Below are 20,469 nucleotides of genomic sequence, written 5' to 3'. Positions count from 1 at the left end.
CTTTTGGAAAGCTAAGGCTCTTATGAAGAAGCTTGCAGACCATCCATCTAGACACCTCCTTCAGCCACTGCTATTTCAGGTATAGTATTGGACGCAGGACTTCTCTACCCAGCCCTAGTTATACTCTTTATAGCCAGGCAATGAGCTTTCTGTTCTGAAATCTTCTCAAGCTCATCTCAGATTTCTAATGAAGAGGAAAAGTTAAAATTTTATATAACCTCCTTCTCCTTCTGCCTGTGTAACTCAGCTTGCCCCTTGCAAAGTCTAGATCATGTAGGTCACGTAGTCTCAGGAAGTGGGGACTTGCAATACTAGGAACTGGAGTTTATCTCATTCGCCCTTGTCCTGATCTTTACAATTGCCCAGCCCCTGCAAACCTGCTTAATCATGCCTGTCCAGGCCAGGAATCCCCCTCCCCATCTTGACTGCTATTGCCTCAAGCATGCGAAACCCCTTAGTTTAAACCAGCCTGTTAACAGCTAGTGTTGCCCACTACAGTCTGCCTGTAAAAACTCTGTAATCCCCTTGTTCGGGGCTCAGAGCTTGGAGTGTTAACTCCTCTGGGCCCGCCGGCGTAATAAACCTGGGTTCTCCAGCTCTCTGAGTGTGGTGCTCGATTTCTCCAGTACTGGTTTCTGCAACACCATCTCTATACTACCCAGAGATGTCTTCTTCCCTTCTGCTGTCCCTCCCAGTCTTTATTTGACCCAAGACAATGGAACACTAGACCTTTTCTCAAGGAGTTACCAATATTTAGACTATCTAGTAAGTCACCTTTGATTCTTCCTTTCCCACCTACTGGCCAACATAAAACCTCCTTCTGAGTTCGGGAAACTTCTCTTCCTTAATGATTATGGCTTCTTTACTCTAAGGCTTATGGCATAAGCCCCACAGTAGTCTTCCAAGCTGTGAGTCTTTATATCTAAAACCAGGCTTTTTAGAATCATGCCTCTATAAGGCACTGATGGTGATGTACTATACTCTTCTTAAATCAATCAGTCTTTTCCAGACCCAGTTGTATTGGTAAATAGCACTTACGGAATTCTACAGTTCCAAGACCTTAAGTCCTTTCCTTAGCCAGTCTGTTGGAAAAGTCCTTTGAATAAGAGGCAAAGTCACATTAGCCCTTCTGATTTTGACCAGGTATTTGGTATAAGTAAGAACATTTCCTTCCATGTTCTGTATTTAGTCTCTAAGTCTTGTCTGACTCTTTTGTGAGCCCATGGACTGCAGCCCTCCGGGTTCCTCTATCTATAGGGCCTCCCAGGCAAGAATACTACAGTGGGTTGCCATTTTCTTCTCCAGGGGATCTTCCTGACCCAGGGATCGAACTCACATCTCCTACATTGCAGGCAGGTTCTTTACTGCTGAGCCACCAGGGAAACCCATCCTTTTCTAATACTGCTATTTATAAAACTACTGAGCATTTTGCAACTTATACATACATACATACATATATATATATATATGTGTATATATATATTTCTTTTACTAATACGTGTGAAGATTCTTCAGATGTCTGGAACCAACTTTAAAAGCCTTCTTAACTTCATTTAATCTAAGCATCCTTTTACTGATATAGTCATTTTAGCAGCAGCCATCATTGCTGCTTCCTTGTATTCATATCTTTGTTTAAAATACCTTTATTTGAGTGTGGGCAGGATCTGTGACTTTCTTCTAACCAAGTAGATTATGGCACAGGTGACAGGGTGTTCATGATTATGTTACATAAGTGATAATGCCTGTTTGGCACGGAGACTCTCCCTTTTGCTGGCTTTGATGAAGCAAGTTGCCGTGTTGTGAGCTGCTGACATGAAGGGTCATGCAGCAGGAAAACAAGGGTTTTGGTCCAACAACCTGGGTGGAACTCAGTACTGCCAACAACCGTGTGAACTTGGAAGTATTAAATAGATTCTGCCTCAGTCAAGCCTCAGGTAAGACTGCAGCCCTGGTTGACACCTTATTTATAGCAGCCTGTGAGACCCCAAGCAGAGAACTCAGCTAAGTTGGCCCACAGAATTTGTGAAATCATAAATGGGTGTTGTTTACAACCACAAAGCTTATGGTAAACTGTTACCTAGCAATATATAATTAAGACAGAGACTAAAAATTGAGACTGGCAATAGTTTGACAGATCTTTCAAACACAGGAAATCAAGATTGAAGGATTAATGGACTGGAAATTATGTAACCGAGAAGATATTTCTAAACCAATAAGATTTTGGAAAAGCTATCTTAAACTCTATAAAAACTTACCGTAATATAATTACTAACAATGCTAAAAATGGCAGTTCACATGACAAGCATAGGAGAGAATTTTCACTACTTTTTCATGTTCTAAGAAATATATAAAAGCACACAATTTTACTAGGCCTCAAATAATGGTACGAAATTGATTAAATGGTCAAAGCAATACAAGGAATTTGCATCTGAGGTAAGATAAATAGCATAAGCAGAAGTGACTGAGATAGTGTTGTTCAGAATGTATTTGAGAGAAAATGATCAGAATATCTGGATGATCCCAAAGCTTCAGGAATGCCAACAGTATGAGGAAGACAATGGTTAAGGAACACAGATTCTACAATTATTTTGTAGAATACCTTCAATGCAAGGCAACAAGCCTAAACATTTTCCTTTGAACCCGTGGTCTTTGCTCCCCCGTCCCTACCTTAATCTGAGTATCTCTCCCTTCATCTGTTTTAAAAAGTGTTTTATTTAAATGAAAGTTTCCATAGGTAAAAACAATATGTGAATTTGTTATACTTTAGAAAACTGGAGGCTTTTGTGTTATTTTTCAACAGTTGCTATTAAATTTTTATTTTACAATTCATCTGGCTATAGTTTTCAGGTGGGATTAAAGGGGGGAATAAATTGAAGTTATGGAGACCAGTTGGAAGGCTATTCTAGTTTTTTTACCCTCTGAAATGGATTCATTGATGTAGGCAAAATAGGATTTTACAGTAGGATTCAGGGATTTAATAGTACTTAATTCATAGCTTTGCACACTTGAGACTCTCAATAAATATATGCTGAATTGTAGGGACTTAACAATAGGATTTAGATCCAGATGAAACAAAAATTTACTGAAGAAAAATTTGTGGATTAACCACAAAAAAAAAAAAGTGAAAAAAAAAAAAAAAAAAAAAAGAAAAAAAAAAGTGAGTGTGGGGGAGCTGGATGGAGATATTTTTTAAAGGTAGGAAGAGTTTTTGATCGTTATGATGAAAATGTGATTAGAAGCTTGATATTATAGTCTCAAAACTTTGAATGGAACACACTATTTTGCTATATGAATTTTCTAAGTGCAATTTTTGAAATAAACTAAACTCTTTGATTTGTTTGACAAAGTAAAATCTGCAAAGTTCTATAAGACGAATTGTTATTTTGAAAGTGAAGGGAAACTAAATTATACTTATTTGAGGAATTTGCCCACACTCTTTGAGAATTGGTTCAAAGCCAAGGTTTGAAAGATTTACTTTTTTCTAGAAACAGAAAATTTGCAGGTTCAATAAACTTCACTGCTGCTGCTGCTGCTAAGTCACTTCAGTCGCGTCCGACTCTGTGCGACCCCATAGACAGAAGCCCACCAGGCTCCACCGTCCCTGGGATTCTCCAGGCAAGAACACTGGAGTGGGTTGCCATTTCCTTCTCCAATGCGTGAAAGTGAAAAGTGAAAGTGAAGTTGCTCAGTCATGTCCAACTCTTCGTGACCTCATGGACTGCAGCCTACCAGGCTCCTCCGTCCTTGGGATTTTCCAGGCAAGAGTACTGGAATGGGGTGCCATTGCCTTCTCCAAGAAACTTCACTAAATGATAGCTATCATTTATCTATTTTTTAAAAAGGGAATGGAGGTTTACAAGTTTTCAAAGGTAGTCCCTTAAAAATAAAAACATTTTCTGGGAATTTTCTATATGCATAATGAATATTTAAAACCAGAATCTCTTTACTCAAGTATCCCAGTTCTTTTCAAGGGAATTGAGAATCCATAGAAGTTATATATTTTAAAAATTTTCTTTAGTTTCTAATTAATAACAATGTTGACTTTACAAAGCAAATGGGTAAACATCAAATTCTTGAAATAACTTATTTTTCATGGAACTAGGAATAGTGCACAGACACAATGAGAGCTCAATTCATTTGACTGACTGGTGTTAGAAAACAGAAATAGATGCCAATTATGGTTGGAATAACTTCTCTTTATTGAGGGGAACATCAAATACAATGCTTCATTTTAATCTTTCCATCCCAAATTTCAATTTATTTCCTCTGAAACAAGCATTTTATAAAATCCCATATCAGAAATAATCAGAGGAATACTGTTTACATTTACACAAATTTTCTTCTGTATTTTGTTTTTACAATGTCTTCAGAAAATGTCTGTAAGTTTATATATAGCCTTTTCCAATTAATTATGCAGTAGTTTTTGAATTCGAGTGACCCCTGGATTCTTTCTGCTTAAATGTGTCTCCAAGAGGTTGAGAATTTTAAAATCCTACTGACCAATAGACGGAAAAGTGTTAAATCTACAAAGATAGATTCTGAGCCCTTCAGTTCAGTTCAGTTGCTCAGTTATGTCTGACTCTTTGTGAGCCCATGGACTGTAGCACATCAGACTCCTGTCCATCACCAACTCCTGGAGCTTGTTCAAAGTCATGTGCATCAAGTTGGTGATGCCATCCAGCCATCTCATCCTCTGTCATCCCCTTCTCCTCCCGCCTTCAATCTTTCCCAGCATCAGGGTCTTTTCCAATCAGTCAGTTCTTCACATCAGGTGGCCAAAGCATTGGAGTTTCAGCTTCAGCATCAGTCCTTCCAATGAACACCCAGGACTGATCTCCTTTAGGATGGACTGGTTGTATCTCCTTGCAGTCCAAGGGACTCTCAAGAGTCTTCTCCAACACCACATTTCAAAAGCATCAATTCTTTGGCACTCAGGTTTCTTTATAGTCCAACTCTCACATCCATATCTGACCACTGGAAAAACCATAGCTTTGACTATACAGACCTTTGTTGGCAAAGTCATGTCTGTGCTTTTTAATATGCTGTCTAGGTTGGTCATAACTTTCCTTCCAAGGAGTAAGCGTCTTTTGATTTCATGGGTGCAGTCACCATCTACAGTGATTTTGGAGCCCAATAAAATAAAGTCTGTCACTGTTTCTATTGTTTCTCCATCTATTTGCCATGGAGTGATGGGACCAGATGCCATGATCTTAGTTTTTTGAATACTGAGTTTTAAGTCAGCTTTTTCACCCTCCTCTTTCACTTTCATCAAGAAGCTCTTTAGTTCCTCTTCACTTTCTGCCATAAGGGCCCTACTATGTAAAAAAATCCACATAAAACATGATCTTTTTTTTTCTTTAAGAGAATAATTTCTAAAATATTTTCCCCTTTGCTAAAAAAGACATACTAGTCATAAATTTAAAGGAAAATAATGGAATGCTGAAAGACTGGTGTACTTTGAAGATAAAGATCAGGTATTTGAAACAAATTATGTTTTATTTTTTGATGGCTAAATTTATGTGACTAAAATAATTATCGTTCCCAACTTTTAAACATGTGTGCAGACATACATACAATTGTTACAGTTGAGTGCTATTGTTATTCTTGCTGAACTTTTCAACACAGCCCCTCTTGTAATCTCACAGAACTGAGGGTGTCAATAAGATCATCTTTACCTCGCTTGAAATGCAGAAAACTGATCTGCAATTCTGGAAGTCGGTAGAAAAGAACAACCTGGAAGCCGGTGAATACTACAGCTATCTCAGTGTGATTGAGGAAAAAAAAATTAGATAAGTCTAGGGGTGATGGTCTAGAATTATTTTCAGCTTTTTATTAGGAGAGCAGAGAACAGATCATTCCCATCACTGGGTGGTAGAGCGATCATACCTGGAATTCAATTTGCTGTTTTGTGAACTCTCAGAAAAGAAATATTTAGAGGAATCCCAGAAATGAGAAATAATAAGGGTAGAGGGAACTGAAGGATCCATTTGTGAGGAGAGATTAAGGCAAATAAATGTGTTCAGTTAAGTGAAAATTAAGTGGGTGCTGATAACAAGTTATGCATATTTGTGAACCCTAGATGAAGATGAGACATATTTAGTATAACATGCCTATAGTTAAGAATATGGCTTTTAAGGAAATTCCAAGGAACTTATAATTTTTTCCATGAAAATATTAGTTTTCACAAAGTAGTAACTATAGAATGATTTTATAAAATGAATTTGAGATTGTAAGCTTCTTGTGTTTTTTGTAAGCTTCTTGAAGTTACCATTCAATATATATATAAAATTTTACAGTACCTTATAAATCCTTATTCTTGTCAGCTAGGAACTGTTAGGAATTATCAGACAGCATTGGGTTACAGTTTGGAGGAAAAAAAGAGTATCTAAGATAACAGTTCGTAAACTTTTGGTCTCAGGGCCCCTTTATACTTGTAAAAACTGTTGAAGTTCCCAGAGAGTGCTTGTTTGCATGGCTTATAGTAATGGATATTTATAATATTAGAAATTAAACTGAAGATAATTTTGATATATTTATTTATTAAAAATAATGATAAGCTCATTACATGTTAAAATACAGAACATACTTTTTAAGGTAAAAATAACTGTAGAGGAGAAAAGTATTGTTTTATATTTTTGCAAATCTCTTTCAATGTCTAGTTTAATAGAAGACAGAGACTTCTAGAAGACAGCTGGATGTCTATTCGGTATTGTAATGTGTTGTTTTAGGTGAAGTATATGTAGAAAGTCCAGCCTCACACAGATATGTAGTTGGTAAAAAGCGAGGTTTTTTAAAATAGTCTTTTCATATAATTGTGGATATCCTTTTTGATACCCACTAAAACTTGACAAATTGTAGGTTTTTGCAGGTTATTTGCAATATGGAATCTGATACCACACTAGTAAACTTTTAATACTCTCTTATATTAAAATCCATTGGTCTGTCTCATGTTTTTAATGGATCTTTCATGGTTTTGTAGTGTTATACATTGGTTATTTGGAAAATGCTTTCTCTGAGTTATTCAGATCTTCTGAAGGCTGACCTGTTTTATCATATAACGCCAAAAATTTATGTTTCTAAACACTACCACTGATCTCATCAGAAGATCTTTAAGTTTTAGAAAACTGTCAAACTTATGGTGGTGGATATAAGTTTAAAAAAAATTTTAATTTCTTCTGAAAGCTGGAATCTTATCATTGGCCACAACTACTATTCCATTGTTTTTCTTGAAGTAACAGACTCATTTTGTTCAAGAAAATATTTTCCAAATCTCAATCTGAATAGCCATAGTTTGTCTGTCAGTCATTTTTTTTTTTTAAAGTAAAAAATAGTGTTCCACAGTAAACAAAGTTAGCTCAGCTCCTGACTCAATCACACAAGTACTTTTCCTCAAGTCATCATGTTTATTGTGTTACCAAAGTGCTTTACGTATCTTTCCCATTTCTTCACACTGAATATTAAAAAGACACGTGCTCACAGGTCAAGTGTTAATATAATTCATATTTTTTATGGCTTCATCAAGAACATTCTAAAGTGGAATCGACACTTTCTGTTTCTGTTATTTCCTATTGCCAGTGCCAGGAGATGAACACAGTGGCTACTTGTATGGTTTGGTGCCACTGCTCTGGTTCTTGCTAAGGCACCAGAAGTTTTATCTGCCATTGCTTCCAGTGTCAACACTGCATGCGTGTGTGCTAAGTCACTCAGTCATTTTCGACTCTCTGTGACCCCATGGACTGTAGCCCGCCAGGCTCCTCTGTCCATGGGATTCTCCAGGCAAGAAGACTGGAGTGGGTTGCCATTTCCTCCTCCAGTCAACACAGTGAAAAAGTCAAATAACATCTTAGTATAATTATTAAACTAGTCTGGCTTCATATATTCCCTGGTAGTGTCTCAGGGACCTCTAGTTTTGAGAAACAATTTCGATTATGAATCATGGGGAGTTTCCAGTGAAGATTGCCACTTCCCTCTTTATCCTTTGGTTCCTGAACCAATGTATCATTTCTGTGTGAAAAATAGTATCATATTTGTGTGATGATTCAGGATGCACACCACATGCTAGAGCATCTCATACCTTGGGAGGCATTTTCTCACAACAAAGGCTGCAACTGAGTCTTCAATAAGCTGTTCTAGCATGAAGCCAATAGACAAACTCTGGGATGAGTAAGGGTGTGTAAATGGCCCCAGTTCCCTTCTGGAGATGGTAGAGTGGAGATTTACATTACGAAGTGGTGATGCTGTAGGCATCTTCTTTCTTCTGCCTATCATAAGCATCCATTTTATTCGAGAGGCCTTGGTTTTGGAAACTGAACTAGAGCTGGTAATTGGGTGAGAGGACAAGACTTTGCAGTGTGGACAGGAAAGTCAATTCTTCTTGTAAGGTTTAGAGATTTTTTTTTTAATTCTACAGATGTTATTGGGTTGCTCATCTTAAATTTTAGTTCTAAGAATCCAAAAAGGTTTAAAAATGACTCCTTCCAACAAAAAATTGAGAAATGTACTGTTGAAGGGTATACTAGCACTCTGTAATGGTTGTTCTCACTAGGTTATAACTGAAGATGGGAGAGGCCACCATTGAAAGAGCTTCCTGTTCAGTGAGGGTCACAGGATCTGGTTGTACCACTTAAGCTTGGTGCCCATAATTAAATGATAACTAGATGGTTACCAGAAGGTTTTGAGTACAATAATCTTTGAGAATACCTACTCATTCTTTAGTCTGCTTCAGAATGTTTCTCTCATCATCAATATATCACTAAAAGCCTTCTCCTATTTTTCATGCTCCTCAAATTCTTTTACAGTATTTCAGTTTTTGTTTGAAAATGTTACAATTCGAATATGTAAAGAAATTTTCTCCTTAATGTTTCAGAAGAGTAGATAAGGATATACTTTATCTAATGAGGTTTATATATGAAAAATATTATATAGCAATCTGTAGAAAAAGACAGACCTCTCTAAATGTATTACTTCAACAAAATGGTGAAATTCAGATTACTTCAAATATAACCTAAAGTGTGAGATAATTTGAGGTGTGGACATGAGGTATGAAATCAGACTTTTTTTCTCATGATGTAATCATCGGTTTCCTAAAGTCTAAGATGGAGGTCGCCAAACATTTTTTCTATGAAGGGCCAGATAATAAACATTTTAGGTTTTGTAAGCCGTATGGTTTCTATTGCATCTACTCAGCGGTGCTCTTATAGTAGGAAAACTATAGATAGTATGCAAATACTGTAGATAATCCATAGATAGTATGCAAATAAATGGGTGTGGCTTCTAATAAAGGCTTCCCTGGTGGCTCAGAGGTTAAAGCGTCTGCCTGCAATGCTGGAGACCTGGGTTCGATCCCTAGGTCGGGAAGATCCCCTGGAGGAGGAAATGGCAACCCACTCCAGTATTCTTGCCTGGAGAATCCCATGGACAGAGGAGCCTGGTGGGCTACAGTTCACGGGGTCGCAAAGAGTTGGACACGACTGAGTGACTTCACTTCACTTCACTTCACTTCTTCTAATAAAATTTTATGTACAAAAGGAGGCAGTGGGCTTTAGTTTGCTGACCCTTGCTCTAAACTCATGCTTTACATTCTAGCATCACCAACTCAATCTCATGTTTTTTTTGCAAATCTTTTGAATGATGTACCCACAGTCTCTAGTTATTCACTATCCCTTCTTTTATGCTTAAATTTTTGACTCCTAATCTCTCCTCATGGAAACTTTTCTTGATATCATTAATCCTTTCTTATTATTTACTGGTCCGATCTCTTGCATTTGGAATCCTAGCTTGCCTTGATATCCTAGCTATATTAGGGTCTGAGTCAGGACTTGGATGGGCCACTTGACAGGGCATGCTGTCCTTTCTGAAAGATAGTATTAGAAAGATGTCTGAACGATAAATTAATGGATATATTCAGAACTACAAGCAGCTAGTTTGATTATTATGTGAGTTACTGGTCTGTATCCTCCTAGTGTCAACTATTAAGAAGTTGATAATATCTGGGACTTATAACTGATATAGCTCAGGTGAAGTTAGATTACTCTGAGAAAATCTCTGATTTCCAGAAAATATGAACAGGGGCATTGGACTGGTAAGGTGGAACTCTCTTTAGAGGGTGGGAAAGAAGATAAACATGAGTAGGTAAAGCCAAGCTCTCTTTAGAGGTGGAGAGTGAGGATATGGGAAAGGTAACAAAGTCTACGAGTATAAACATGTTAATAAATTTCATTACAATCCCACAGTTAAATGCAGATCACTTAAATGAAGCACTATCTTAATTCCTAAGTAAAATTTGACTACTGATTTACCATAATTTAAAAGATAAAATACACTATCAGTATGATAATCCATTGAATTATTCAAAAGATAATTAATGCTCTCAACACTAAACATAATATGATTTTTGCCATCTTCATTTCCTTTTTTCATATGTAAAATTATACAGCTTAGTTTGTCTGGATAACTTATTTCAATTTTGAAAGAAAATAAATTTTTTTCTTTTTCCCTTTTCCACTTGAATAGTTTCCCCTTCCCACTGCACATCTTAAATGTGCATAATGCATGATGTGGTAAAGGAAACTGTCAAGAACAATTAGATCAAATTAAAAATATCCAACAGAAAGTATCCATCGCATATTTTGCAAAGCTTGTGGCTTTTTTATGAAGCAAGTGTAAAACTAAAACAGAAGTTCTTGGTCTTTTACTATTGAGTCCCTACCGCATGACTTATACAGATTTCTGAAGTTGGTTGTTTTCTGTTCTATCTTCCATGTATATTGAATTAATTTTCTTGGCATTTTGCTGATTGTTCCATGGCCTTTTCATCTGAAATAAAAACTCAGAAAATGTCATTTACTTACCACTTTTAGAAAAAATTTTAAAGTCACTTCCATTTTGTGATCAATCAGCATTGCTACTATATTCCGCAGAATCCTTTATTCTCATGTGATTACCTTGGACATGCCTCCAGGAGCAAATCATGGTTGTTGTATAATTCATGCATTGGAGTCAAAGTACTCAAATAAAGAACAAGCCTAGACAATTCTTTGCCTATTAGACTGTGTAAAATGAAGTTTATGTGTTCATTGGCTTGTTTCTTCAATGACAGATATTATTAAATATTTACTATAAAGAAAGTATCACGCTGAGATGGGGATGAGGAAGAGATAAAAACATATGTATGATATTACCCTTGTCCTCTGAGTACCATAGAATTTTAGATCTTGCATGCATGACCTAGATAATATATTTCAGTTCTGAAGAACAGTGATATTTTTTTGTTTGTTTGTTTTCCTCTCCTCCTTCAGCAAATTTTACCACCCACCACTGCCCATATTTAATGCACAAAATGTACAGTGTGGTAAAAGGAAACAGTTGCAACTAGAAACCTATTCAGTCTTTCCATTAGACATGTGAGAAGTCACAGCTCAAAGGTTTTATGTGGTGTACCGTTGTCACATGACTCCTGGCTCAGTTAGATTTGATTTCACGTTCTAAAAGAGGAATTTTTAGCTGCTGTAAAAACTTTATACTGACTAAAATTTAAGATTGATATTGCATTAAATCACTTAGTAGGGTCTGAAAATTAGATTAAGAAATTTTAAACTTTATTATTTCTTTCCAAAGACATTCATGAAATGAATTGTTCTTTGCACAGAGGTAAGGAATATTAACATGTGTTTAATCTATTGGTGGCCCACTAAATCATAGAAGTAATAAATGCAAACTATTTTCAAAATTCTTTAATAGAATGCTTTATTTATATGTTATAAAGATAGTCAGGCTTTATTTCCCCCCCACCTCCCATTGATACTGAATGGTTTTACTGGTAATCTAGGTTAATGAGAAGCTTTAATTAATAGCTATTGATTATTGAATGTCTACAATGTATCAAGTGCTTCATATGTAGTCTCATTTAATCACCATAAGAGGAGATATTATTATTTGTTTTTTAAATATATGAGAACTTTTGGCTCATAGAATTTAAGTGGCTCAGAGAGGCTAAGTAACTTCTTAATGTCAAATAAACATGACCTAACAAATGTTAAAGGTGGTATTCAATGCCACAGTCTGTCTAATTATAAAGCTTGCATATGTTCTACTATTCATCCAACCATTCATTTATTCCATATTTTTTTTTCCAGAAAGAATTCAAGTCAGTTTGATAAGGAGACTCTTACAAAACATTGTATTAAGGCGGAAGAATGGTCATTGATAAAAGGGTCCTTAGAAACCTTAATATTAATAGTGCTAGAGTATTTTATAGGATCCCTACAGTCCTAATGCTTCCATGTTAACAGAATTTGCCAACAGTTCATTTTGATCTTAGTTCTTGCCAGGTGGATAGGAAAGAATGTTAATTTCCCTTGTTCCTTGGAGCAGTTGCTTTTGTCTCCTAGTGGCTTTAAGGCTGATAATCTTTATGTCCTGTTTTATTTTTGTATTCTTTACAGTCTTGCTCTTGAGTATACTCGAAACATGGAAATATGTAGACAGCTGATCTCAAATAGGAAGGGCCAAGATAAAGGGTTAACTAAATAAAGATAGGACTCCTTTAAAGTCAGTAACATTGTAAAAAGTTTACCCACCTCCATGACCTTGTGGGAGTGACAGGGTGGTTCCCTGATCAAGCATAAACCTAGGAGAAGTTGAAGGTTTAATCCAGCCCAGTAACTGACTTGCCTTGTTGTCTCTCTTAATACTGTCAACAGCAGTCTCCTAACTGTGAAGGACAACTAGTGCTCTAACCGCTGTTTTGATGCCTCAGTTTCCTTATCTGTACACTGGAAATCATATTATGAGGTCAGTTTGAAAGAATGCATGTCATGCTCGAAATATAAAGTATTTAGAATAAAAAATGGTAATGGAAAATTCCCTAGAATCTCTAGATAAACAAAAGTTAACTTATATATTCCTGCACAGTCTCTTGTTCAAGCTGTATATATTTATGTAAGAAAGTGGGCAGTGATGTGGATGATAAAGACTTTGAAAACAAACCAAATAGACCTGATCTTTCCCATGTGTCTCATCAAGTATTTGATGTTGATTGATATTGATCTCAACTGATGGGAATCTTCTTGTTAGCTAATTAGTGGTTCGCAAAAAGAAAAGTTTTCGCTAGAAAATTGGTCCGAAAAGGAATTGCCGCCTGTGAGACAAGAATGTAAGTAAATATGTTCTCTGAAAGTGACTCTACTGACTGGGCTCATGTTTCTGTGTACCCTTTATTAGGGCATCATGCTCTGTATTATTCAGTGTGCTTTGCCAAGGAGGAGAGTGAGACGTCTGCTTGAATGAAGAGAGAAATACTTTATTTATCAATGTTAACAATTTAATCATTTTTCTATCTTAAAAATACAAGGTGTCCTAGATACATATAAAATCAAATCAGAACATTCTCTAACACCACATAAAAAGTAAACTCAAAATGGATGAAAGATTGAAATGTAAGACAGGATACTATAGAACTCCTAGAGGACCATGTAGGCAGAACACTCTTTGACATAAATTGGACATAAATTGACATAAATTTTTTTGGATCCATCTCCTAAAGTAAAGGAAGCAAAAGCAAAAAAAAAAAAAAAAAAAAAAAAAAAAAAAAAAAAAAAAAAAAAAAAAAAAAAAAAACAAAAAATAAAAATCAAAAACAGGACCTAATTAAATGTAAAAGCTTTTGCACAGCAAAGAAAACCATTCACAAATGAAAAGACAACCTACTGAAGTAAGAGAAGATATTTGCAAATGATATGACCAATAAGGAATTAATATCTAACATATATAAACAGCTTATACACCTTGGCATCCAAAAAAGCAAACAACTCAATTAAAAAATGGACAAAGGAACTGAATAGACATTTTTCCAAAGAGGAAATACAGATGGTCAATAGGCACAGGAATAAATGCTCAGAATCATGAATCATCAGGGAAATGCAAACCAAAACCAAAGTGTGAGATATCACTTCACACCTGTCAGAATGGCTGTTATCAAAAAACGCAAATAACAAAGAATGATGAGGATGTGGAGAAAAAGGGAACCCTCGTACACTGTTGGTGGGAATGTAAATTGGTGTAGCCACTGTGGAGAACAGTATGGGAATTCCTCAAAAAACTAAAAAGGGAACTACCGTATGACCTAGCAACTTCATTCCTGGGAATATGTCTGAAAAAACAAAAACACTAATTTGAAAACTTACATGCACTCCCTGTTCATAGCAGCATCATTAACAATTGGCAAAGTATGGAAGCAACCTAAGTGTCCATCAACAGATGAATGGATAAAGATGTGGTATATACACACAGTGGAATACTACTCAGCCACGAAAAAGGACAGAAGTTTGCCACTTGCAGCCACAAGGCAAATTGACTTGGAGGGCATTCTGCTAACTTCACGTTAGATAGAGGAAGACAGGTACTGTATGATATCACTTATATGTGGAATCAAAAAATACAAAGTAGTGCTCGCTTCGGCAGCACATATACTAAAATTGGAACGATACAGAGAAGATTAGCATGGCCCCTGCGCAAGGATGACACGCAAATTCGTGAAGCGTTCCATATTTTTAAAAAAAAAAGAAAAAAGAAAAAAAAATACAAAGTAGTGAATATAACAACAAAAAAAAAGAAGACTCACAGATGCAGAGAACAAACTAGTGGTTACCACTGCAGAGGAAGGAGGGGAAGGGCAGTGTCGGGGTAGGGAGGAAAAGGGCTATTATGGGATTGTATGAAATTGTGTGTTTGAAACTTTTGAAAATTGTAAAGCATCACAGAATTTTAAATTCTTGCATTCAGTAAAAAAAATACCAAGTGTCATTTGTTTGTGGTATTTTTTTTTTTTTTTTGGATATATGAAGACTTGATTTATCACAAATGTACAATAGCTTTGTAATAAACAGAAAATAGCCTTTTCAACAAAAAGTGCTATATCATTGAAGTATCCATATGGAAAAAAGTAAAATCAAATCTTTAAATCATACACACAAGTCAATTCTTTTTTTTTTGAAGTATAGCTGATTTACAATGTTGTGTTAATTTCTGCTGTACACACACACATATTCTTTTTTAAAATATTTGCTTCCTTTATGGTTTCTCTCAGGATATTGAATGCAGTTCTCTGTGCTATCGGGTGGCTTGTTTTCCATTCTACATGTAATAGTTTGCATCTGCCAATCCCAAACTCCCAATCCATCCCTCCCCCAGCCCCATGTCTATAAACCAGTGCTTCGTGGATTATGGACCTGACTGTATGAGGCACAGATCTAAAGTTTTTAGGAGAACGCATAGGGTTCATATCTTTTTTTTGTTGTTGTTTTTGTCCAATGAATTATAATTCATTGTTATCATTGTTTATTTTTTTCTTGTTTTCTTTTTAAATTTAAAACATAGCGGTGTGTCCATATTATATTTTTTAATGGTCAGAAAACATCTTGAATGTGTAACACTGACTGTAGAAGTAGTTGGAGAGAATAAAAAATTAAGATGTGACTCTCCTTATTGTATTTGCACTCACTTTTTGTGAGGAAGAAATGGGTGGGTGAATAGTTTCTTGCCTCAGTTAATTGTTATAGAAGTTCAGCCTCACCAGTCAGTCCCACGTGCTGCTTTTTTGGTCTGGACCAGCCGAGTGAGCATTATAATATTGATGTTCTGTGAGCAGTAGACCTTTAGCTGGGTGGTGAAGAGCGCATGTGGTTTCTCTCTCCCTGCTTCCTTAATCTCCAAGGTTGAGTGGGGGACAGTGTTCTCAGAGTGATCTATTTACTGATGAGAATCTTCTTGTGACTTTCTCATCCTCTTCAGGAGTAGCCGCATCACCTTGTTCCTTGAAGTCAGGTTTTGTTTGGAACTGGGTGACTTGGCAGCCCCTTAAACACATCAGAGGCCCAGTTCATAGTAATGGTCTGGCTGCCTCCCTCTATTTGTCCTGCCTTGCTGGCTGAGTTTAGGCTTAAGTCCTTTATTTTATCTCAGTTTGTTTCCTGCTTTCTGAAAAGGAGTGTAATAAAAACCTCATGCTTGAAAAGCACTTAAGACATACTGAGTAGGCGGTGCTACTGGATGACAGAGCGCTACATTTTGTATTTAGGTTTCAGTTAAACACTTTCCCCTCTTCTTCCTCCCAGATTTGAGTTGGTGTAGTTCCTTGGACAAGGACATACCTTCAGGGGAATCTGCATTTATCATATGGTCAAGTGGAAGAGTGTGGGCAGATGGAGGCAAGTGTTTCTTTAAGATGAGGTCCTCTGGGATGTACTTATGTTTTTCTGTGAATTTGCCTGTACCTCTCGTTTCATTGTAAGGCTTTCGTGTTCTTGGAGTGGGGAAATCTGTTTGTAATACATACCTTCCTTGTCTCTGCTCATCCTATGTTTGAGAAATGAGCTGAGGAAACACAGTCCCTTGTGATTTTGGGATCTGGGTTGCTTTGTTATTCCTCAGTATTCTATTTATGGGAGATGATGGTAGGCTTTTTGACTATTTTTTTAATTGGAAGAAAAGAACACATTTTTCTAATGATACAATAGTGAGAAAGATAGAACAAATGAAAAGGGAAATGAAACCCTGACTTGAGTGAAGTTTTCAGTACCTGCTACATGTAGATATGAGTTGGTTCTGTATTGGGTTTAAGTGAGGAGGTTCATGACGAGGGTGGGGTATATAACTGGTTACCGAGCTCTTGCCACCACTGGGTACTGTGGCAGTGATTGGAGTCTGTAATTAGGAAAGCAATCAAGACTACAGGATTAGACCTTCCACTTTAGAAAAGAAAAGGACCTGGTTTTATTTACCATGAGCTCAGCTTGCAGATGATCATTTTGCTGTGGTTTTCGAAGAAGACCACCTTGGGAGAAAGGCATGTAAATCACATTTCATTGCTAGTTAAACAAATCAGTGAAAGTTGCAGGGACAATCCCTCCCCGGAGTGAAACCCTTCAGTAATTACCAACCATCTCCTGAAAGGAGATGGAGACACACACGGCAAGTATAAGTCCTGGCTTGCTCTTTGGAGTAAACGAACATTCATTTGAAAAACTGGTTTTCTTTTGATTGTGTCAGAAAAAGGGATTTCTAGCAGAGGGATCTGACAGAGTAGACAAAAGGCCTGGTTAAGTAATCAGATGTTCATGCAGGTGCTCGAGTTTTCCCTGCAGCGCTTGTACATACCAGATGAACTATGTTCGGGCTCAATGCACATTCTCCTTGGAGTAAGATTGTTGCATGCAAACATTTTTCATTAATGACATATTTTTATGTAGTTATTTACTACATAGAATATAAGCAACTCTTTAATTCAGAGGATGAGTAGTTTTCTCCCTATTTCATCAAATAGGCACTGAACACTCCTTATAACATACTGTACTCGTTAAGGTTTATTTGGGGGCCTGCTGAGCTTGCCATTGGTTAATTGCACTGTTTGGCTTACCTGTCCGACTGTGGAGCAAGGGGTCATCCCTTTAATCTCTGCCCTGTTGCTCTTAGCAATACGCTACCTGTGATGGTACTGGGCTCCCAGTGCCTTGCTCTGGTCCAAGAGTCGGTTGTAGTTAGCATTCTTTTTGTTGCAAGGACCAGAAATGTATTCATACCAGTTGAAGTACTAAAAGGCTTGCTGAGAGAATATAATGACTTCTCTTGGACATAAAACAGGAAGTACGAATCATCTCAGAAGAACCAGAAAATTGTCCTTTAGTTACTCCCACTGTCCCTGTGAGGGTGTCATATCTTTGTGAATGGAGGTGTAATCTGTTCTGCTTTTTCTGTAGGCTCTTTCTGTGTGTACTTAGCATGCACATACATGCATGCTCAGTCACTTCAGTCGTGTCCAACTCTTTGCGACCCCATGGACTGCAGCCCACCAGGCTCCTCTGTCCATGGGATTCTCCAGGCAAGAATACTGGAGTGGGTTGCCATTACCTTCTCCAGAGGATCTTTCTGACTCAGGAATTGAACCTGCATTTCCAGTATCTTGTGCACTGCAGGCAGATTCTTTACTGCTGAATACCTGGGAAGCCACACATGACCATTCCTAATGCCATGTTATTTTTCAGTTGAGTGCCTAGTACCATATAATAATGATAATAATTGTTTTTAATGTGAAAGAGAGAGAAAGAGGGAGACAGAGACTGATAGATTGCTGTCCATGGGACGAATCATCTTCCCTTATTTATTAAGTTAAGCTGGTAACAAATATATGGGCTTTCCAGGTGCCTCAATGATAAAGAATCTGCCTGCCAATGCAGGAGAGGCAGGAGACACAGGTTCAATCCCTGGGCCAGAAAAATCCTCAGGAGGAGGAAATAGTAACCCACTCCAGTATTCTTGCCTGGAGAACCCCATGGACAGAGGAGCCTGGTGGGCTACAGTCCGTGGGGTTGCATGGAGTTGGGCATGACTGAGCACAGACCCAGAGAGAGTAATAAATACATTCAGGAATCTACAGTGACTTTTGTTTCTTGCTCACACTAGCATCTCAATTGTGGGTCATCAGGAAGGCTCTGTGTATAGTCACTTAGGAACTGGGTTGACCGAGTGGCTACCATTTTGAACATTGCTGGTCACTGTGCTCAGTGAAAAAGAGAACTTTGGATGGTCTTGCTTTGCAGGTAAATACTTGGCCCAGATGATGCACGTGACTTCCTGCTCACAACACATAGACCAAAACTAATGTAAGTCCTTGCTCCCCAACCAGGTACTTAGAAGGAGCCTAAGTGGGGAAAATTCTGAAAGAGATGGGCATACTAGACCACCTGACCTGCCTCTTGAGAAACCTGTATGCAGGTCAGGAAGCAACAGTTAGAATTGGACATGGAACAACAGACTGGTTCCAAATAGGAAAAGGAGTATGTCAAGGCTGTATATTGTCACCCTGCTTATTTAACTTATATGCAGAGTACATCATGAGAAACGCTGGGTTGGAGGGAAGCACAAGCTGGAATCAAGATTGCTGGGAGAAATATCAATAACCTCAGGTACGCAGATGACACCACCCTTATGGCAGAAAGTGAAGAGGAACTAAAGAGCCTCTTGATGAAAGTGAAAGAGGAGAGTGAAAAAGTTGGCTTAAAGCTCAACATTCAGAAAACTAAGATCATGGCATCTGGTCCCATCACTTCATGGCAGATAGATGGGGAAACAGTGGACACAGTGGCTGACTTTATTTTTCTGGGCTCCAAAATCACTGCAGATGGTGATTGCAGCCATGAAATTAAAAGATGCTTACTCCTTGGAAGGAAAGTTATGACCAACCTAGACAGCATATTAAAAAGCAGAGACATTACTTTGCCAACAAAGGTCCATCTAGTCAAGGCTATGGTTTTTCCAGTGGTCATGTATGGATGTGAGAGTTGGACTGTAAGGAAAGCTTAGTGCAGAAGAATTGATGCTTTTGAACTGTGGTGTTGGAGAAGACTCTTGAGAGTCCCTTGGACTACAAGGAGATCCAACCAGTCCATCCTAAAGGTTGGAAGGACTGATGTTGAAGCTGAAACACCAAAACTTTGGCCACCTGATGCGAAGAGTTGACTCATTTGAAAAGACCCTGATGCTGGGAAAGATTGAGGGCAGGAGGAGAAGGGGACGACAGAGGATGAGATGGTTGGATGGCATCACCGACTCGATGGACATGGGTTTGGGTAGACCCGGGAGTTGGTGATGGACAGGGAGGCCTGGTGTGCTGCGGTTCATCAGGTCGCAAAGGGTCGGACACGGCTGAGCGACTGAACTGAACTGAACTCAAGTGGGGAATATTTAATGAATAGTACTAACTGCTATCACAGGAGGACAAGGGGTCTTATTCTTGTCTAATTACCTCTTGGCATTAACGTAGCCAAAAAAGTATTCTGCATTTTCTCTTTTCCACCAGTGTTCCTTATTGGTGAAACTGAACTTGATAGAAACAGTGTATACAAGGTTATACTTGACTAAAATCTCAACTATTTGGAGAATAATGATAATAAAGATAATTATGTACCTATTATGTGCCAGACTGCTCACATAGATTATCTCTAATTGTTATAAGATGCATGAGACAAGTGCTCAGGGCTGGTGCACTGGGAAGACCCAGAGGGATGGGATGGCGAGGGAGGCGGGAGGAGGGATCGGGATGGGGAACACATGTAAATCCATGGCTGATTCATGTCAATGTATGGCAAAAATCACTACAATATTGTAAAGTAATTAGCCTCCAACTAATAAAAATAAATGGGGGAAAAAAAAGACATAAACAACAAGGCCGTACTGTATAGCACAGGGAACTGTATTCAGTATCCTGAGGAAAATCATAATGGGGGGGAAGAGAATATATGTGTGTGTGTATGGCTGAATCAATTAGCTGTTGAATAGAAATTGACACAACATTGTGAATCAACTATACTTCAATTTAATAAAATAGAATGCCTTTCAATGAAAAAAAAAGAATCCTTTGATGTTGGTAATATTAGTGCAAGATTGACGAATATTAAGGTTGGTAATATTGACTCT

The 20,469-nt window shown here is 37.5% G+C and overlaps 2 long non-coding RNA genes and 1 other non-coding gene across 3 annotated transcripts in view; all 3 read left to right on the top strand.

Annotated features, from left to right (window-relative positions):
* The window catches only part of LOC122422334, a 594,363-nt gene that overhangs the window by 84,869 nt on the left and 489,025 nt on the right, over positions 1-20,469 (top strand). The gene's annotated exons all lie outside the window — the stretch shown is intronic.
* LOC122422335 lies at positions 3,152-13,499 on the top strand. Its single transcript, XR_006263781.1, has 3 exons — positions 3,152-3,161; positions 9,331-9,336; positions 13,382-13,499. It is a non-coding gene; the product is annotated as an uncharacterized LOC122422335 (long non-coding RNA).
* LOC122422434 lies at positions 14,445-14,551 on the top strand. Its single transcript, XR_006263832.1, has one exon. It is a non-coding gene; the product is annotated as a U6 spliceosomal RNA (small nuclear RNA).

Source organism: Cervus canadensis, chromosome 19 (assembly GCF_019320065.1).
Source record: "Cervus canadensis isolate Bull #8, Minnesota chromosome 19, ASM1932006v1, whole genome shotgun sequence".
Lineage (NCBI taxonomy): Eukaryota > Metazoa > Chordata > Mammalia > Artiodactyla > Cervidae > Cervus > Cervus canadensis.
The sequence above is the reverse complement of the archived record's forward strand: the minus strand, read 5'-3'. Positions and strand labels throughout refer to the sequence as shown.